Source organism: Temnothorax nylanderi, unplaced genomic scaffold, assembly GCF_030848795.1.
Source record: "Temnothorax nylanderi isolate EJ_2023f unplaced genomic scaffold, tnyl_v1.0 TNYL_tig1180_pilon, whole genome shotgun sequence".
Lineage (NCBI taxonomy): Eukaryota > Metazoa > Arthropoda > Insecta > Hymenoptera > Formicidae > Temnothorax > Temnothorax nylanderi.
This window is the reverse complement of record NW_027250242.1, coordinates 13,573-30,039: the sequence shown is the minus strand read 5'-3', so window position 1 is coordinate 30,039 and position 16,467 is coordinate 13,573. Positions and strand designations below refer to the sequence as shown.

Here is a 16,467-nt window from a genome sequence, read left to right as displayed (position 1 = left end):
GAAAGTTTTTGAGACCCACTTGGACCGTGAAGAAAAACATGGGAGGAAATGCAGGAGGAAATAGCTGCTTGGTGTACCGAGACAAAGCGCAAGGCGTCTCAGAGAACCTTCGTAAAACTTCAAGATTTAAAAGTCCCGTGATTCGAACGCACACATTGGTCAGCTTCGTGTGCAGAACGTAAGATATTGTCTCTCACTCTTTGTTAGTTTAAATAAAAAATTTTTCAAGTATAATGTCTTTTGCAGACAAAATTTTTTACACCCTTAACTTTATAAGCGTGATCATTTATAGACAAGATTTTTTACACTGCTTAACTTTATAAGCGTGATGTCATTTATAGACAATATTTTTTAGACGGTCTGTATTTCGAAAAATAATTACCGAACGTAAAACACGGAATACTATATTTTAATTCGTTAAACAAATTTAATAAAAAAATCACATTTAATTTCTTAAAAGTATACTCTATTTACTGAACACAAGAATTTTAAATAGAATTTTAAAAATTAAACTCTTTTAATTTCTACTCTCTGGCTAAATTTACTAATCGATATTGAAAAACCGATTGGTTAAACTTTCCGCGAAACACAATATGTATAAACCAATTATATTTACCGCATGTTGTTCCGCCGGCGCCTGATGCCTCTCCCTGGCCTCCTCCTCCTCTAAGGCTGCTCGGGATGTCCCTCGTGTTCCCTCGATGCGAAGCAACGTTGCTCCTTCCCGCGTGGATATTTTCTGTAACATAAAAATAATCGAATCGATTAAATAATTGTCACGCGCATCGAACATCTTATTCGTATTCAGATTAATATTATATTTTAAATTACTTCTTCGAAAAAGGTCTCTACATTAGAATCAAAACTTGAATCAAATTTTTCAAAATATTTCTTTTTACTAATTTGAATTCCGAAACACGGTTTAATGTAGCAACTGAATAAGCACAAACGAAAAGAGAGATTCTATAATATCTTTAGAAAAAATAAAAAGTAACATTTACCAGAAGTGTTGGTACGCCGATGCCCGATGCCTATCCTAGGCCTCCTCCTCCTCTCAGGCTGCTCGGAATGTCAGCTACGCAGGATTCCCTCGCTGCTCCGATGTCACCTTCTGCGTCGTTATTTTCTGAAACATTCAAATGAACGATTCGATAAGTAAAGACAGAAGAGATAGAAAATTTTATGACATAAGTGACATAGTACGTGAAAATGAATTACACTCACCACTTTCTTTTAAGCGCTTCAGGCCACAAAATCCACTTCCATCTCCGGGTCAGCTAGGAGTCTCGAGCCACATTGAGACTCGTGGCAATGCAGTGTGATTTCATTGCCATTAAGCAAGATAAATCAAGAAGCCATTTCAGCTATATTGCATTAATTTTACGACGTTGTTGCAATATAGTCGAAATGTTTCTTGACTTTTCTCGCTTAATGGAAATGTAATTGCTGAAAAGAATTACAAATTATTCCCTTGATGATGTCTTTTGCAGACAAGATTTTTTATACGCTTAACTTTATGAGCGTATGTCTCGCGGCGCGGAGGAGGGACACGCGACGGACCGTATGAGCGAGCGAGGCGTGTAAATGTCCCGCGGCGCGGCGGAGGGACACGCGACGGACCGTATGAGCGAGCGAGGCGTGTAAATGTCCCGCGGCGCGGCGGAGGGACACGCGACGGACCGTATGAGCGAGCGAGGCGTGTAAATGTCCCGCGGCGCGGCGGAGGGACACGCGACGGACCGTATGAGCGAGCGAGGCGTTGCAAATGTCCCGCGGCGCGGCGGAGGGACACGCGACGGACCGTATGAGCGAGCGAGGGCGTGCAAATGTCCCGCGGCGCGGCGGAGGGACACGCGACGAGACCGTATGAGCGAGCGAGGCGTGCAAATGTCCCGCGGCGCGGCGGAGGGACACGCGACGGACCGTGCGAGCGAGCGAGGCGTGGAAATGTCCCGCGGCGCGGCGGAGGGACACGCGACGGACCGTGCGAGCGAGCGAGGCGTGGAAATGTCCCGCGGCGCGGCGGAGGGACACGCGACGGACCGTGCGAGCGAGCGAGGCGTGGAAATGTCCCGCGGCGCGGCGGAGGGACACGCGACGGACCGTGCGAGCGAGCGAGGCGTGGAAATGTCCCGCGGCGCGGCGGAGGGACACGCGACGGACCGTGCGAGCGAGCGAGGCGTGGAAATGTCCCGCGGCGCGGCGGAGGGACACGCGATGGACCGTGCGAGCGAGCGAGGCGTGCAAATGTCCCGCGGCGCGGCGGAGGGACACGCGACGGACCGTGCGAGCGAGCGAGGCGTGCAAATGTCCCGCGGCGCGGCGGAGGGACACGCGACGGACCGTGCGAGCGAGCGAGGCGTGGCAAATGTCCCGCGGCGCGGCGGAGGGACACGCGAAGGACCGTGCGAGCGAGCGAGGCGTGGAAATGTCCCGCGGCGCGGCGGAGGGACACGCGACGGACCGTGCGAGCGAGCGAGGCGTGGCAAATGTCCCGCGGCGCGGCGGAGGGACACGCGACGGACCGTGCGAGCGAGCGAGGCGTGGAAATGTCCCGCGGCGCGGCGGAGGGACACGCGACGGACCGTGCGAGCGAGCGAGGCGTGGAAATGTCCCGCGGCGCGGCGGAGGGACACGCGACGGACCGTGCGAGCGAGCGAGGCGTGGAAATGTCCCGCGGCGCGGCGGAGGGACACGCGACGGACCGTGCGAGCGAGCGAGGCGTGGAAATGTCCCGCGGCGCGGCGGAGGGACACGCGACGGACCGTGCGAGCGAGCGAGGCGTGGAAATGTCCCGCGGCGCGGCGGAGGGACACGCGACGGACCGTGCGAGCGAGCGAGGCGTGGAAATGTCCCGCGGCGCGGCGGAGGGACACGCGACGGACCGTGCGAGCGAGCGAGGCGTGGAAATGTCCCGCGGCGCGGCGGAGGGACACGCGACGGACCGTGCGAGCGAGCGAGGCGTGGAAATGTCCCGCGGCGCGGCGGAGGGACACGCGACGGACCGTGCGAGCGAGCGAGGCGTGGAAATGTCCCGCGGCGCGGCGGAGGGACACGCGACGGACCGTGCGAGCGAGCGAGGCGTGGAAATGTCCCGCGGCGCGGCGGAGGGACACGCGACGGACCGTGCGAGCGAGCGAGGCGTGGAAATGTCCCGCGGCGCGGCGGAGGGACACGCGACGGACCGTGCGAGCGAGCGAGGCGTGGAAATGTCCCGCGGCGCGGCGGAGGGACACGCGACGGACCGTGCGAGCGAGCGAGGCGTGGAAATGTCCCGCGGCGCGGCGGAGGGACACGCGACGGACCGTGCGAGCGAGCGAGGCGTGGAAATGTCCCGCGGCGCGGCGGAGGGACACGCGACGGACCGTGCGAGCGAGCGAGGCGTGGCAAATGTCCCGCGGCGCGGCGGAGGGACACGCGACGGACCGTGCGAGCGAGCGAGGCGTGGCAAATGTCCCGCGGCGCGGCGGAGGGACACGCGACGGACCGTGCGAGCGAGCGAGGCGTGCAAATGTCCCGCGGCGCGGCGGAGGGACACGCGACGGACCGTGCGAGCGAGCGAGGCGTGGAAATGTCCCGCGGCGCGGCGGAGGGACACGCGACGGACCGTGCGAGCGAGCGAGGCGTGGAAATGTCCCGCGGCGCGGCGGAGGGACACGCGACGGACCGTGCGAGCGAGCGAGGCGTGGAAATGTCCCGCGGCGCGGCGGAGGGACACGCGACGGACCGTGCGAGCGAGCGAGGCGTGGAAATGTCCCGCGGCGCGGCGGAGGGACACGCGACGGACCGTGCGAGCGAGCGAGGCGTGGAAATGTCCCGCGGCGCGGCGGAGGGACACGCGACGGACCGTGCGAGCGAGCGAGGCGTGGAAATGTCCCGCGGCGCGGCGGAGGGACACGCGACGGACCGTGCGAGCGAGCGAGGCGTGGAAATGTCCCGCGGCGCGGCGGAGGGACACGCGACGGACCGTGCGAGCGAGCGAGGCGTGGAAATGTCCCGCGGCGCGGCGGAGGGACACGCGACGGACCGTGCGAGCGAGCGAGGCGTGGAAATGTCCCGCGGCGCGGCGGAGGGACACGCGACGGACCGTGCGAGCGAGCGAGGCGTGGAAATGTCCCGCGGCGCGGCGGAGGGACACGCGACGGACCGTGCGAGCGAGCGAGGCGTGGAAATGTCCCGCGGCGCGGCGGAGGGACACGCGACGGACCGTGCGAGCGAGCGAGGCGTGGAAATGTCCCGCGGCGCGGCGGAGGGACACGCGACGGACCGTGCGAGCGAGCGAGGCGTGGAAATGTCCCGCGGCGCGGCGGAGGGACACGCGACGGACCGTGCGAGCGAGCGAGGCGTGGAAATGTCCCGCGGCGCGGCGGAGGGACACGCGACGGACCGTGCGAGCGAGCGAGGCGTGGAAATGTCCCGCGGCGCGGCGGAGGGACACGCGACGGACCGTGCGAGCGAGCGAGGCGTGGAAATGTCCCGCGGCGCGGCGGAGGGACACGCGACGGACCGTGCGAGCGAGCGAGGCGTGGAAATGTCCCGCGGCGCGGCGGAGGGACACGCGACGGACCGTGCGAGCGAGCGAGGCGTGGAAATGTCCCGCGGCGCGGCGGAGGGACACGCGACGGACCGTGCGAGCGAGCGAGGCGTGGAAATGTCCCGCGGCGCGGCGGAGGGACACGCGACGGACCGTGCGAGCGAGCGAGGCGTGGAAATGTCCCGCGGCGCGGCGGAGGGACACGCGACGGACCGTGCGAGCGAGCGAGGCGTGGAAATGTCCCGCGGCGCGGCGGAGGGACACGCGACGGACCGTGCGAGCGAGCGAGGCGTGGAAATGTCCCGCGGCGCGGCGGAGGGACACGCGACGGACCGTGCGAGCGAGCGAGGCGTGGAAATGTCCCGCGGCGCGGCGGAGGGACACGCGACGGACCGTGCGAGCGAGCGAGGCGTGGAAATGTCCCGCGGCGCGGCGGAGGGACACGCGACGGACCGTGCGAGCGAGCGAGGCGTGGAAATGTCCCGCGGCGCGGCGGAGGGACACGCGACGGACCGTGCGAGCGAGCGAGGCGTGGAAATGTCCCGCGGCGCGGCGGAGGGACACGCGACGGACCGTGCGAGCGAGCGAGGCGTGGAAATGTCCCGCGGCGCGGCGGAGGGACACGCGACGGACCGTGCGAGCGAGCGAGGCGTGGAAATGTCCCGCGGCGCGGCGGAGGGACACGCGACGGACCGTGCGAGCGAGCGAGGCGTGGAAATGTCCCGCGGCGCGGCGGAGGGACACGCGACGGACCGTGCGAGCGAGCGAGGCGTGGAAATGTCCCGCGGCGCGGCGGAGGGACACGCGACGGACCGTGCGAGCGAGCGAGGCGTGGAAATGTCCCGCGGCGCGGCGGAGGGACACGCGACGGACCGTGCGAGCGAGCGAGGCGTGGAAATGTCCCGCGGCGCGGCGGAGGGACACGCGACGGACCGTGCGAGCGAGCGAGGCGTGGAAATGTCCCGCGGCGCGGCGGAGGGACACGCGACGGACCGTGCGAGCGAGCGAGGCGTGGAAATGTCCCGCGGCGCGGCGGAGGGACACGCGACGGACCGTGCGAGCGAGCGAGGCGTGGAAATGTCCCGCGGCGCGGCGGAGGGACACGCGACGGACCGTGCGAGCGAGCGAGGCGTGGAAATGTCCCGCGGCGCGGCGGAGGGACACGCGACGGACCGTGCGAGCGAGCGAGGCGTGGAAATGTCCCGCGGCGCGGCGGAGGGACACGCGACGGACCGTGCGAGCGAGCGAGGCGTGGAAATGTCCCGCGGCGCGGCGGAGGGACACGCGACGGACCGTGCGAGCGAGCGAGGCGTGGAAATGTCCCGCGGCGCGGCGGAGGGACACGCGACGGACCGTGCGAGCGAGCGAGGCGTGGAAATGTCCCGCGGCGCGGCGGAGGGACACGCGACGGACCGTGCGAGCGAGCGAGGCGTGGAAATGTCCCGCGGCGCGGCGGAGGGACACGCGACGGACCGTGCGAGCGAGCGAGGCGTGGAAATGTCCCGCGGCGCGGCGGAGGGACACGCGACGGACCGTGCGAGCGAGCGAGGCGTGAAATGTCCCGCGGCGCGGCGGAGGGACACGCGACGGACCGTGCGAGCGAGCGAGGCGTGGAAATGTCCCGCGGCGCGGCGGAGGGACACGCGACGGACCGTGCGAGCGAGCGAGGCGTGGAAATGTCCCGCGGCGCGGCGGAGGGACACGCGACGGACCGTGCGAGCGAGCGAGGCGTGGAAATGTCCCGCGGCGCGGCGGAGGGACACGCGACGGACCGTGCGAGCGAGCGAGGCGTGGAAATGTCCCGCGGCGCGGCGGAGGGACACGCGACGGACCGTGCGAGCGAGCGAGGCGTGGAAATGTCCCGCGGCGCGGCGGAGGGACACGCGACGGACCGTGCGAGCGAGCGAGGCGTGGAAATGTCCCGCGGCGCGGCGGAGGGACACGCGACGGACCGTGCGAGCGAGCGAGGCGTGGAAATGTCCCGCGGCGCGGCGGAGGGACACGCGACGGACCGTGCGAGCGAGCGAGGCGTGGAAATGTCCCGCGGCGCGGCGGAGGGACACGCGACGGACCGTGCGAGCGAGCGAGGCGTGGAAATGTCCCGCGGCGCGGCGGAGGGACACGCGACGGACCGTGCGAGCGAGCGAGGCGTGGAAATGTCCCGCGGCGCGGCGGAGGGACACGCGACGGACCGTGCGAGCGAGCGAGGCGTGGAAATGTCCCGCGGCGCGGCGGAGGGACACGCGACGGACCGTGCGAGCGAGCGAGGCGTGGAAATGTCCCGCGGCGCGGCGGAGGGACACGCGACGGACCGTGCGAGCGAGCGAGGCGTGGAAATGTCCCGCGGCGCGGCGGAGGGACACGCGACGGACCGTGCGAGCGAGCGAGGCGTGGAAATGTCCCGCGGCGCGGCGGAGGGACACGCGACGGACCGTGCGAGCGAGCGAGGCGTGGAAATGTCCCGCGGCGCGGCGGAGGGACACGCGACGGACCGTGCGAGCGAGCGAGGCGTGGAAATGTCCCGCGGCGCGGCGGAGGGACACGCGACGGACCGTGCGAGCGAGCGAGGCGTGGAAATGTCCCGCGGCGCGGCGGAGGGACACGCGACGGACCGTGCGAGCGAGCGAGGCGTGGAAATGTCCCGCGGCGCGGCGGAGGGACACGCGACGGACCGTGCGAGCGAGCGAGGCGTGGAAATGTCCCGCGGCGCGGCGGAGGGACACGCGACGGACCGTGCGAGCGAGCGAGGCGTGGAAATGTCCCGCGGCGCGGCGGAGGGACACGCGACGGACCGTGCGAGCGAGCGAGGCGTGGAAATGTCCCGCGGCGCGGCGGAGGGACACGCGACGGACCGTGCGAGCGAGCGAGGCGTGGAAATGTCCCGCGGCGCGGCGGAGGGACACGCGACGGACCGTGCGAGCGAGCGAGGCGTGGCAAATGTCCCGCGGCGCGGCGGAGGGACACGCGACGGACCGTGCGAGCGAGCGAGGCGTGGAAATGTCCCGCGGCGCGGCGGAGGGACACGCGACGGACCGTGCGAGCGAGCGAGGCGTGCAAATGTCCCGCGGCGCGGCGGAGGGACACGCGACGGACCGTGCGAGCGAGCGAGGCGTGGCAAATGTCCCGCGGCGCGGCGGAGGGACACGCGACGGACCGTGCGAGCGAGCGAGGCGTGGCAAATGTCCCGCGGCGCGGCGGAGGGACACGCGACGGACCGTGCGAGCGAGCGAGGCGTGCAAATGTCCCGCGGCGCGGCGGAGGGACACGCGACGGACCGTGCGAGCGAGCGAGGCGTGGCAAATGTCCCGCGGCGCGGCGGAGGGACACGCGACGGACCGTGCGAGCGAGCGAGGCGTGCAAATGTCCCGCGGCGCGGCGGAGGGACACGCGACGGACCGTGCGAGCGAGCGAGGCGTGGCAAATGTCCCGCGGCGCGGCGGAGGGACACGCGACGGAACGTAGCGAGCGAGCGAGGCGGTTGCAAATGTCCCGCGGCGCGGCGGAGGGACAACGCTAGCGGACCGTAGCGAGCGAGGGGCGAGGCGTTGCAAATGTCCCGGGCGCGGCGGAAGGGAACAACGCATCGACGGACCGTAGCGGAGCGAGCGAGCGTGCAAATGTCCCGCGGCGCGGCGGAGGGAAAACGCGACGGACCGTAGCGAGCGAGCCGAGGCGTGCAAATGTCCCGCGGCGCGGCTGAGGGACACGCGACGACCGTACAGCGAGCGGGCTTGGAAATGTCCGCGGCGGCGCGGTGAACCCGCGACTACGCGTATGGTGGAGCGGGGCCGACGCATAGTCTCGCGGCGCGTGAGACCCGCGACGACGCGTATGGGGAGCGGGGCCGACGGCATAGTACTCGCGGACGCGGTGAGGACCCGCGACGAACGCGTATAGGGGGGAGCGAGGCACGACGGCATAGTCTCGCGGCGCGGTGAGAGAACCCGCGAACGACGCTAAAATTGGGAGGCGTAAGCCGACGGCATAGTCTCGCGGCGCGGAGAGACCCGCGACGACGCGTATATGGGAGCGAGGCCGACGGCATAGTCTCGCGGCGCGGAGAGACCCGCGACGACGCGTATATGGGAGCGAGGCCGACGGCATAGTCTCGCGGCGCGGAGAGACCCGCGACGACGCGTATATGGGAGCGAGGCCGACGGCATAGTCTCGCGGCGCGGAGAGACCCGCGACGACGCGTATAGGGAGCGAGGCCGACGGCATAGTCTCGCGGCGCGGAGAGACCCGCGACGACGCGTATATGGGAGCGAGGCCGACGGCATAGTCTCGCGGCGCGGAGAGACCCGCGACGACGCGTATATGGGAGCGAGGCCGACGGCATAGTCTCGCGGCGCGGAGAGACCCGCGACGACGCGTATAAGGGAGCGAGGCCGACGGCATAGTCTCGCGGCGCGGAGAGACCCGCGACGACGCGTATATGGGAGCGAGGCCGACGGCATAGTCTCGCGGCGCGGAGAGACCCGCGACGACGCGTATAAGGGAGCGAAGGCCGACGGCATAGTCTCGCGGCGCGGAGAGACCCGCGACGACGCGTATAAGGGAGCGAGGCCGACGGCATAGTCTCGCGGCGCGGAGAGACCCGCGACGACGCGTATAAGGGAGCGAGGCCGACGGCATAGTCTCGCGGCGCGGAGAGACCCGCGACGACGCGTATAAGGGAGCGAGGCCGACGGCATAGTCTCGCGGCGCGGAGAGACCCGCGACGACGCGTATAAGGGAGCGAGGCCGACGGCATAGTCTCGCGGCGCGGAGAGACCCGCGACGACGCGTATAAGGGAGCGAGGCCGACGGCATAGTCTCGCGGCGCGGAGAGACCCGCGACGACGCGTATAAGGGAGCGAAGGCCGACGGCATAGTCTCGCGGCGCGGAGAGACCCGCGACGACGCGTATAGGGAGCGAGGCCGACGGCATAGTCTCGCGGCGCGGAGAGACCCGCGACGACGCGTATAAGGGAGCGAGGCCGACGGCATAGTCTCGCGGCGCGGAGAGACCCGCGACGACGCGTATATGGGAGCGAGGCCGACGGCATAGTCTCGCGGCGCGGAGAGACCCGCGACGACGCGTATATGGGAGCGAGGCCGACGGCATAGTCTCGCGGCGCGGAGAGACCCGCGACGACGCGTATATGGGAGCGAGGCCGACGGCATAGTCTCGCGGCGCGGAGAGACCCGCGACGACGCGTATATGGGAGCGAGGCCGACGGCATAGTCTCGCGGCGCGGAGAGACCCGCGACGACGCGTATATGGGAGCGAGGGCCGACGGCATAGTCTCGCGGCGCGGAGAGACCCGCGACGACGCGTATAGGGGAGCGAGGCCGACGGCATAGTCTCGCGGCGCGGAGAGACCCGCGACGACGCGTATAAGGGAGCGAGGCCGACGGCATAGTCTCGCGGCGCGGAGAGACCCGCGACGACGCGTATATGGGAGCGAGGCCGACGGCATAGTCTCGCGGCGCGGAGAGACCCGCGACGACGCGTATAGGGGAGCGGGGCCGACGGCATAGTCTCGCGGCGCGGAGAGACCCGCGACGACGCGTATGGGGAGCGGGGCCGACGGCATAGTCTCGCGGCGCGGAGAGACCCGCGACGACGCGTATAGGGGAGCGGGGCCGACGGCATAGTCTCGCGGCGCGGAGAGACCCGCGACGACGCGTATAGGGGAGCGAGGGCCGACGGCATAGTCTCGCGGCGCGGAGAGACCCGCGACGACGCGTATGGGGAGCGGGGCCGACGGCATAGTCTCGCGGCGCGGAGAGACCCGCGACGACGCGTATGGGGAGCGGGGCCGACGGCATAGTCTCGCGGCGCGGAGAGACCCGCGACGACGCGTATAGGGGAGCGGGCCGACGGCATAGTCTCGCGGCGCGGAGAGACCCGCGACGACGCGTATGGGGGAGCGGGGCCGACGGCATAGTCTCGCGGCGCGGAGAGACCCGCGACGACGCGTATAGGGGAGCGGGGCCGACGACATAGTCTCGCGGCGCGGAGAGACCCGCGACGACGCGTATAGGGGGAGCGAGGGCCGACGGCATAGTCTCGCGGCGCGGAGAGACCCGCGACGACGCGTATAGGGGAGCGGGGCCGACGGCATAGTCTCGCGGCGCGGAGAGACCCGCGACGACGCGTATAGGGGAGCGGGGCCGACGGCATAGTCTCGCGGCGCGGAGAGACCCGCGACGACGCGTATAGGGGAGCGGGGCCGACGACATAGTCTCGCGGCGCGGAGAGACCCGCGACGACGCGTATATGGGAGCGAGGCCGACGGCATAGTCTCGCGGCGCGGAGAGACCCGCGACGACGCGTATATGGGAGCGGGGCCGACGGCATAGTCTCGCGGCGCGGAGAGACCCGCGACGACGCGTATATGGGAGCGGGGCCGACGGCATAGTCTCGCGGCGCGGAGAGACCCGCGACGACGCGTATAGGGGAGCGGGGCCGACGGCATAGTCTCGCGGCGCGGAGAGACCCGCGACGACGCGTATATGGGAGCGAGGCCGACGGCATAGTCTCGCGGCGCGGAGAGACCCGCGACGACGCGTATATGGGAGCGAGGCCGACGGCATAGTCTCGCGGCGCGGAGAGACCCGCGACGACGCGTATATGGGAGCGAGGCCGACGGCATAGTCTCGCGGCGCGGAGAGACCCGCGACGACGCGTATATGGGAGCGAGGCCGACGGCATAGTCTCGCGGCGCGGAGAGACCCGCGACGACGCGTATAGGGAGCGGGGCCGACGGCATAGTCTCGCGGCGCGGAGAGACCCGCGACGACGCGTATATGGGAGCGAGGCCGACGGCATAGTCTCGCGGCGCGGAGAGACCCGCGACGACGCGTATAGGGGAGCGAGGCCGACGGCATAGTCTCGCGGCGCGGAGAGACCCGCGACGACGAGAATAGGGGAGCGAGGGCCGACGGCATAGTCTCGCGGCGCGGAGAGACCCGCGACGACGCGTATATGGGAGCGAGGCCGACGGCATAGTCTCGCGGCGCGGAGAGACCCGCGACGACGCGTATATGGGAGCGAGGCCGACGGCATAGTCTCGCGGCGCGGAGAGACCCGCGACGACGCGTATATGGGAGCGAGGCCGACGGCATAGTCTCGCGGCGCGGAGAGACCCGCGACGACGCGTATAAGGGAGCGAGGCCGACGGCATAGTCTCGCGGCGCGGAGAGACCCGCGACGACGCGTATATGGGAGCGAGGCCGACGGCATAGTCTCGCGGCGCGGAGAGACCCGCGACGACGCGTATAAGGGAGCGAGGCCGACGGCATAGTCTCGCGGCGCGGAGAGACCCGCGACGACGCGTATAAGGGAGCGAGGCCGACGGCATAGTCTCGCGGCGCGGAGAGACCCGCGACGACGCGTATAGGGAGCGAGGCCGACGGCATAGTCTCGCGGCGCGGAGAGACCCGCGACGACGCGTATAGGGAGCGAGGCCGACGGCATAGTCTCGCGGCGCGGAGAGACCCGCGACGACGCGTATATGGGAGCGAGGCCGACGGCATAGTCTCGCGGCGCGGAGAGACCCGCGACGACGCGTATAGGGGAGCGGGGCCGACGGCATAGTCTCGCGGCGCGGAGAGACCCGCGACGACGCGTATAGGGGAGCGGGGCCGACGGCATAGTCTCGCGGCGCGGAGAGACCCGCGACGACGCGTATAGGGGAGCGGGGCCGACGGCATAGTCTCGCGGCGCGGAGAGACCCGCGACGACGCGTATAGGGGAGCGGGGCCGACGGCATAGTCTCGCGGCGCGGAGAGACCCGCGACGACGCGTATAGGGGAGCGGGGCCGACGGCATAGTCTCGCGGCGCGGAGAGACCCGCGACGACGCGTATATGGGAGCGGGGCCGACGGCATAGTCTCGCGGCGCGGAGAGACCCGCGACGACGCGTATATGGGAGCGAGGCCGACGGCATAGTCTCGCGGCGCGGAGAGACCCGCGACGACGCGTATAGGGGAGCGGGGCCGACGGCATAGTCTCGCGGCGCGGAGAGACCCGCGACGACGCGTATAGGGGAGCGGGGCCGACGGCATAGTCTCGCGGCGCGGAGAGACCCGCGACGACGCGTATAGGGGAGCGGGGCCGACGGCATAGTCTCGCGGCGCGGAGAGACCCGCGACGACGCGTATAGGGGAGCGGGGCCGACGGCATAGTCTCGCGGCGCGGAGAGACCCGCGACGACGCGTATAGGGGAGCGGGGCCGACGGCATAGTCTCGCGGCGCGGAGAGACCCGCGACGACGCGTATAGGGGAGCGGGGCCGACGGCATAGTCTCGCGGCGCGGAGAGACCCGCGACGACGCGTATAGGGGAGCGGGGCCGACGGCATAGTCTCGCGGCGCGGAGAGACCCGCGACGACGCGTATAGGGGAGCGGGGCCGACGGCATAGTCTCGCGGCGCGGAGAGACCCGCGACGACGCGTATAGGGGAGCGGGGCCGACGGCATAGTCTCGCGGCGCGGAGAGACCCGCGACGACGCGTATAGGGGAGCGGGGCCGACGGCATAGTCTCGCGGCGCGGAGAGACCCGCGACGACGCGTATAGGGGAGCGGGGCCGACGGCATAGTCTCGCGGCGCGGAGAGACCCGCGACGACGCGTATAGGGGAGCGGGGCCGACGGCATAGTCTCGCGGCGCGGAGAGACCCGCGACGACGCGTATAGGGGAGCGGGGCCGACGGCATAGTCTCGCGGCGCGGAGAGACCCGCGACGACGCGTATAGGGGAGCGGGGCCGACGGCATAGTCTCGCGGCGCGGAGAGACCCGCGACGACGCGTATAGGGGAGCGGGGCCGACGGCATAGTCTCGCGGCGCGGAGAGACCCGCGACGACGCGTATAGGGGAGCGGGGCCGACGGCATAGTCTCGCGGCGCGGAGAGACCCGCGACGACGCGTATAGGGGAGCGGGGCCGACGGCATAGTCTCGCGGCGCGGAGAGACCCGCGACGACGCGTATAGGGGAGCGAGGGCCGACGGCATAGTCTCGCGGCGCGGAGAGACCCGCGACGACGCGTATATGGGAGCGAGGCCGACGGCATAGTCTCGCGGCGCGGAGAGACCCGCGACGACGCGTATATGGGAGCGAGGCCGACGGCATAGTCTCGCGGCGCGGAGAGACCCGCGACGACGCGTATAGGGAGCGAGGCCGACGGCATAGTCTCGCGGCGCGGAGAGACCCGCGACGACGCGTATAGGGGAGCGAGGCCGACGGCATAGTCTCGCGGCGCGGAGAGACCCGCGACGACGCGTATAGGGAGCGAGGCCGACGGCATAGTCTCGCGGCGCGGAGAGACCCGCGACGACGCGTATATGGGAGCGAGGCCGACGGCATAGTCTCGCGGCGCGGAGAGACCCGCGACGACGCGTATATGGGAGCGAGGCCGACGGCATAGTCTCGCGGCGCGGAGAGACCCGCGACGACGCGTATATGGGAGCGAGGCCGACGGCATAGTCTCGCGGCGCGGAGAGACCCGCGACGACGCGTATAGGGGAGCGGGGCCGACGGCATAGTCTCGCGGCGCGGAGAGACCCGCGACGACGCGTATAGGGGAGCGGGGCCGACGGCATAGTCTCGCGGCGCGGAGAGACCCGCGACGACGCGTATAAGGGAGCGAGGCCGACGGCATAGTCTCGCGGCGCGGAGAGACCCGCGACGACGCGTATAAGGGAGCGAAGCCGACGACATAGTCTCGCGGCGCGGAGAGACCCGCGACGACGCGTATAAGGGAGCGAAGCCGACGACATAGTCTCGCGGCGCGGAGAGACCCGCGACGACGCGTATAAGGGAGCGGGGCCGACGACATAGTCTCGCGGCGCGGAGAGACCCGCGACGACGCGTATAAGGGAGCGAAGCGTACGATAGTCTCGCGGCGCGGAGAGACCCGCGACGACGCGTATAAGGGAGCGAAGCGTACGACATAGTCTCGCGGCGCGGAGAGACCCGCGGCGAACCGTATAAGCGAAGCGTCGAATTGTCTCCCGGCGCGGCAGACACGCGGCGCGATTTCCCCCGCGCTTAACCGTATAAGCGTGATGTTGGAGTCTAGGTGGCCGAAGCCAACGACAGACTCCTAAGCAGGGCAGCCGGACCCCCGGTTTTCTGTCAGGGTTTTCCTTCCCTTAGGTCGGTTAGGAGAGCCTAAGCTCCTCCCTCACGGCTCCGACCAGCCGAGCGGACTTTTTATAGAGGCCGCTTACCTCGCGAGTCCTTAAAAGGACTCCCCGGTCCACGACAGACCCATAGGGCTGCCGTAGATTACGGTACTGGTGTGCTCGGGTACTCCGGGTGCGCAAAACCCGTAGTGGAGGGCTCCCCCGTGCCCCTAAAGGGTCCGGGAGGACTCCCCCCACCCCCTGGAGGGAAGATTTTTTACACGCTTAACTTTATCAGAAATAATACATAAAGAGAGACAGATCAGAAAGAGGGAATTAGCGGAGATGTTTTTTATCAAAAAATTTGACGACACCATTAATTTACAAAAAGACACTGAGAATCTTAACGCTCTCTACGAACATATTATAAAAGAAACATAATTTTCTTTTCCTTCTTCGCCACTTCCCTCTCTACGCCCTAGCTTATTATTGACGGCACTGGTTTGTTTTTATATATTGTCAAGTTTGTCAGTTTAAATTTTACCATGCACCGCACGGCTTTGACATGTTCCTCCGATACAAACAATTAACAAATAATGCCGTTTAACAAGTATTTTACCGTTTTGATTTTGACGCACAAATATGTAAGTTTCTGGTTTATATAATTTTTTATGGATTTATATTTATATTTATTGTGGAGTGCTCAATTTTTGTCGTTTAGTTTTTAGATTCGGCGTAGTTTGGGCATTATGTCAGACAAATTAATATTTGTGAATAGTGTATATATGCTTGAAAAGGACTGGAATCTGCGGTCGAACTTAGCGTTTTTGTGATCAATAAAATTTGGCCAGTTGGATCGATCATAATACCTTTACTAATTTTTAATTATTCACTGGCGACTCAAGTTCTCAGGTTTTCTTTCTTATTTAGTTCAATATCCTAAAAAACATGTATATGTATATAACAATGATAGGAAATTTTCTTCGCCAGTGAATATAAAATAATATCAACAAACTTCCTATGACCATAACTGGCAAATTTATTAATAGATAAAACGACGTTTCGGTTCAAATTCGGACCCTCTTCAGGTGAATAAAGCTCTTACAAATACATTCAACAGGCAATTCATGACACTGTGCTCGCAAGTCAGAAACTGAAGACTATAGGCAGAAAAAGAATTTCTCTTTTGTATTGTGATAACTTAAATAAAATAAAGGAAATATAAAATTAGAGTATCTAAGTAACTTACATGATTTGTGCGTTGTCAGTGTGAATATGGTATAATAATATTAATAATGTAAGATATAAAATTAAAATAGTATAAAATTATATATGTATAATTATATATGTATACATACATAAGGTATTATACATATATATAATTTCTTTTTATATTAATAAAAGACTAATATAATATCGATAAAATCAATAAAGAATAAAATAATTATATATATTATTTTTTAATTTGTATATTATAATAATCTTGTTAACAGTCTTTTCTAATAGTTTGAGAAAGTTCTCAAAGACATCAATATTATATTTTTTTTTAAATAAAAAATCAATATCTTTCTCCTAAAATTCTATGTATAAAATTATATGTAGAATACCTATATATAAAATCTTAATTCTGATTACGTTAGATATTAATAAAAATATATTTCTTAAATAATTACTGCGAAATGTGCGCGTATTATCAACAAATGAGTTTGAAACAAAGTTTTATCGATCGCGCAAAGTATATTTTCGGCGAATCGGCGTCCTCTGGTGACTTCCGATTGAAGATTCGTGACAATCTGGCTGCTGGCAATTCGTAGCAGATG

General features: G+C 64.8%; 1 long non-coding RNA gene across 1 annotated transcript; it reads right to left on the bottom strand.

Annotated features, from left to right (window-relative positions):
* Positions 1–445: 445 nt before the first annotated feature.
* LOC139786885 (uncharacterized) lies at positions 446–1,517 on the bottom strand. Its single transcript, XR_011722452.1, has 3 exons — positions 1,225–1,517; positions 1,002–1,126; positions 446–739 (listed from the first exon to the last, which is right to left on the bottom strand). It is a non-coding gene; the product is annotated as an uncharacterized lncRNA (long non-coding RNA).
* Positions 1,518–16,467: the final 14,950 nt, after the last annotated feature.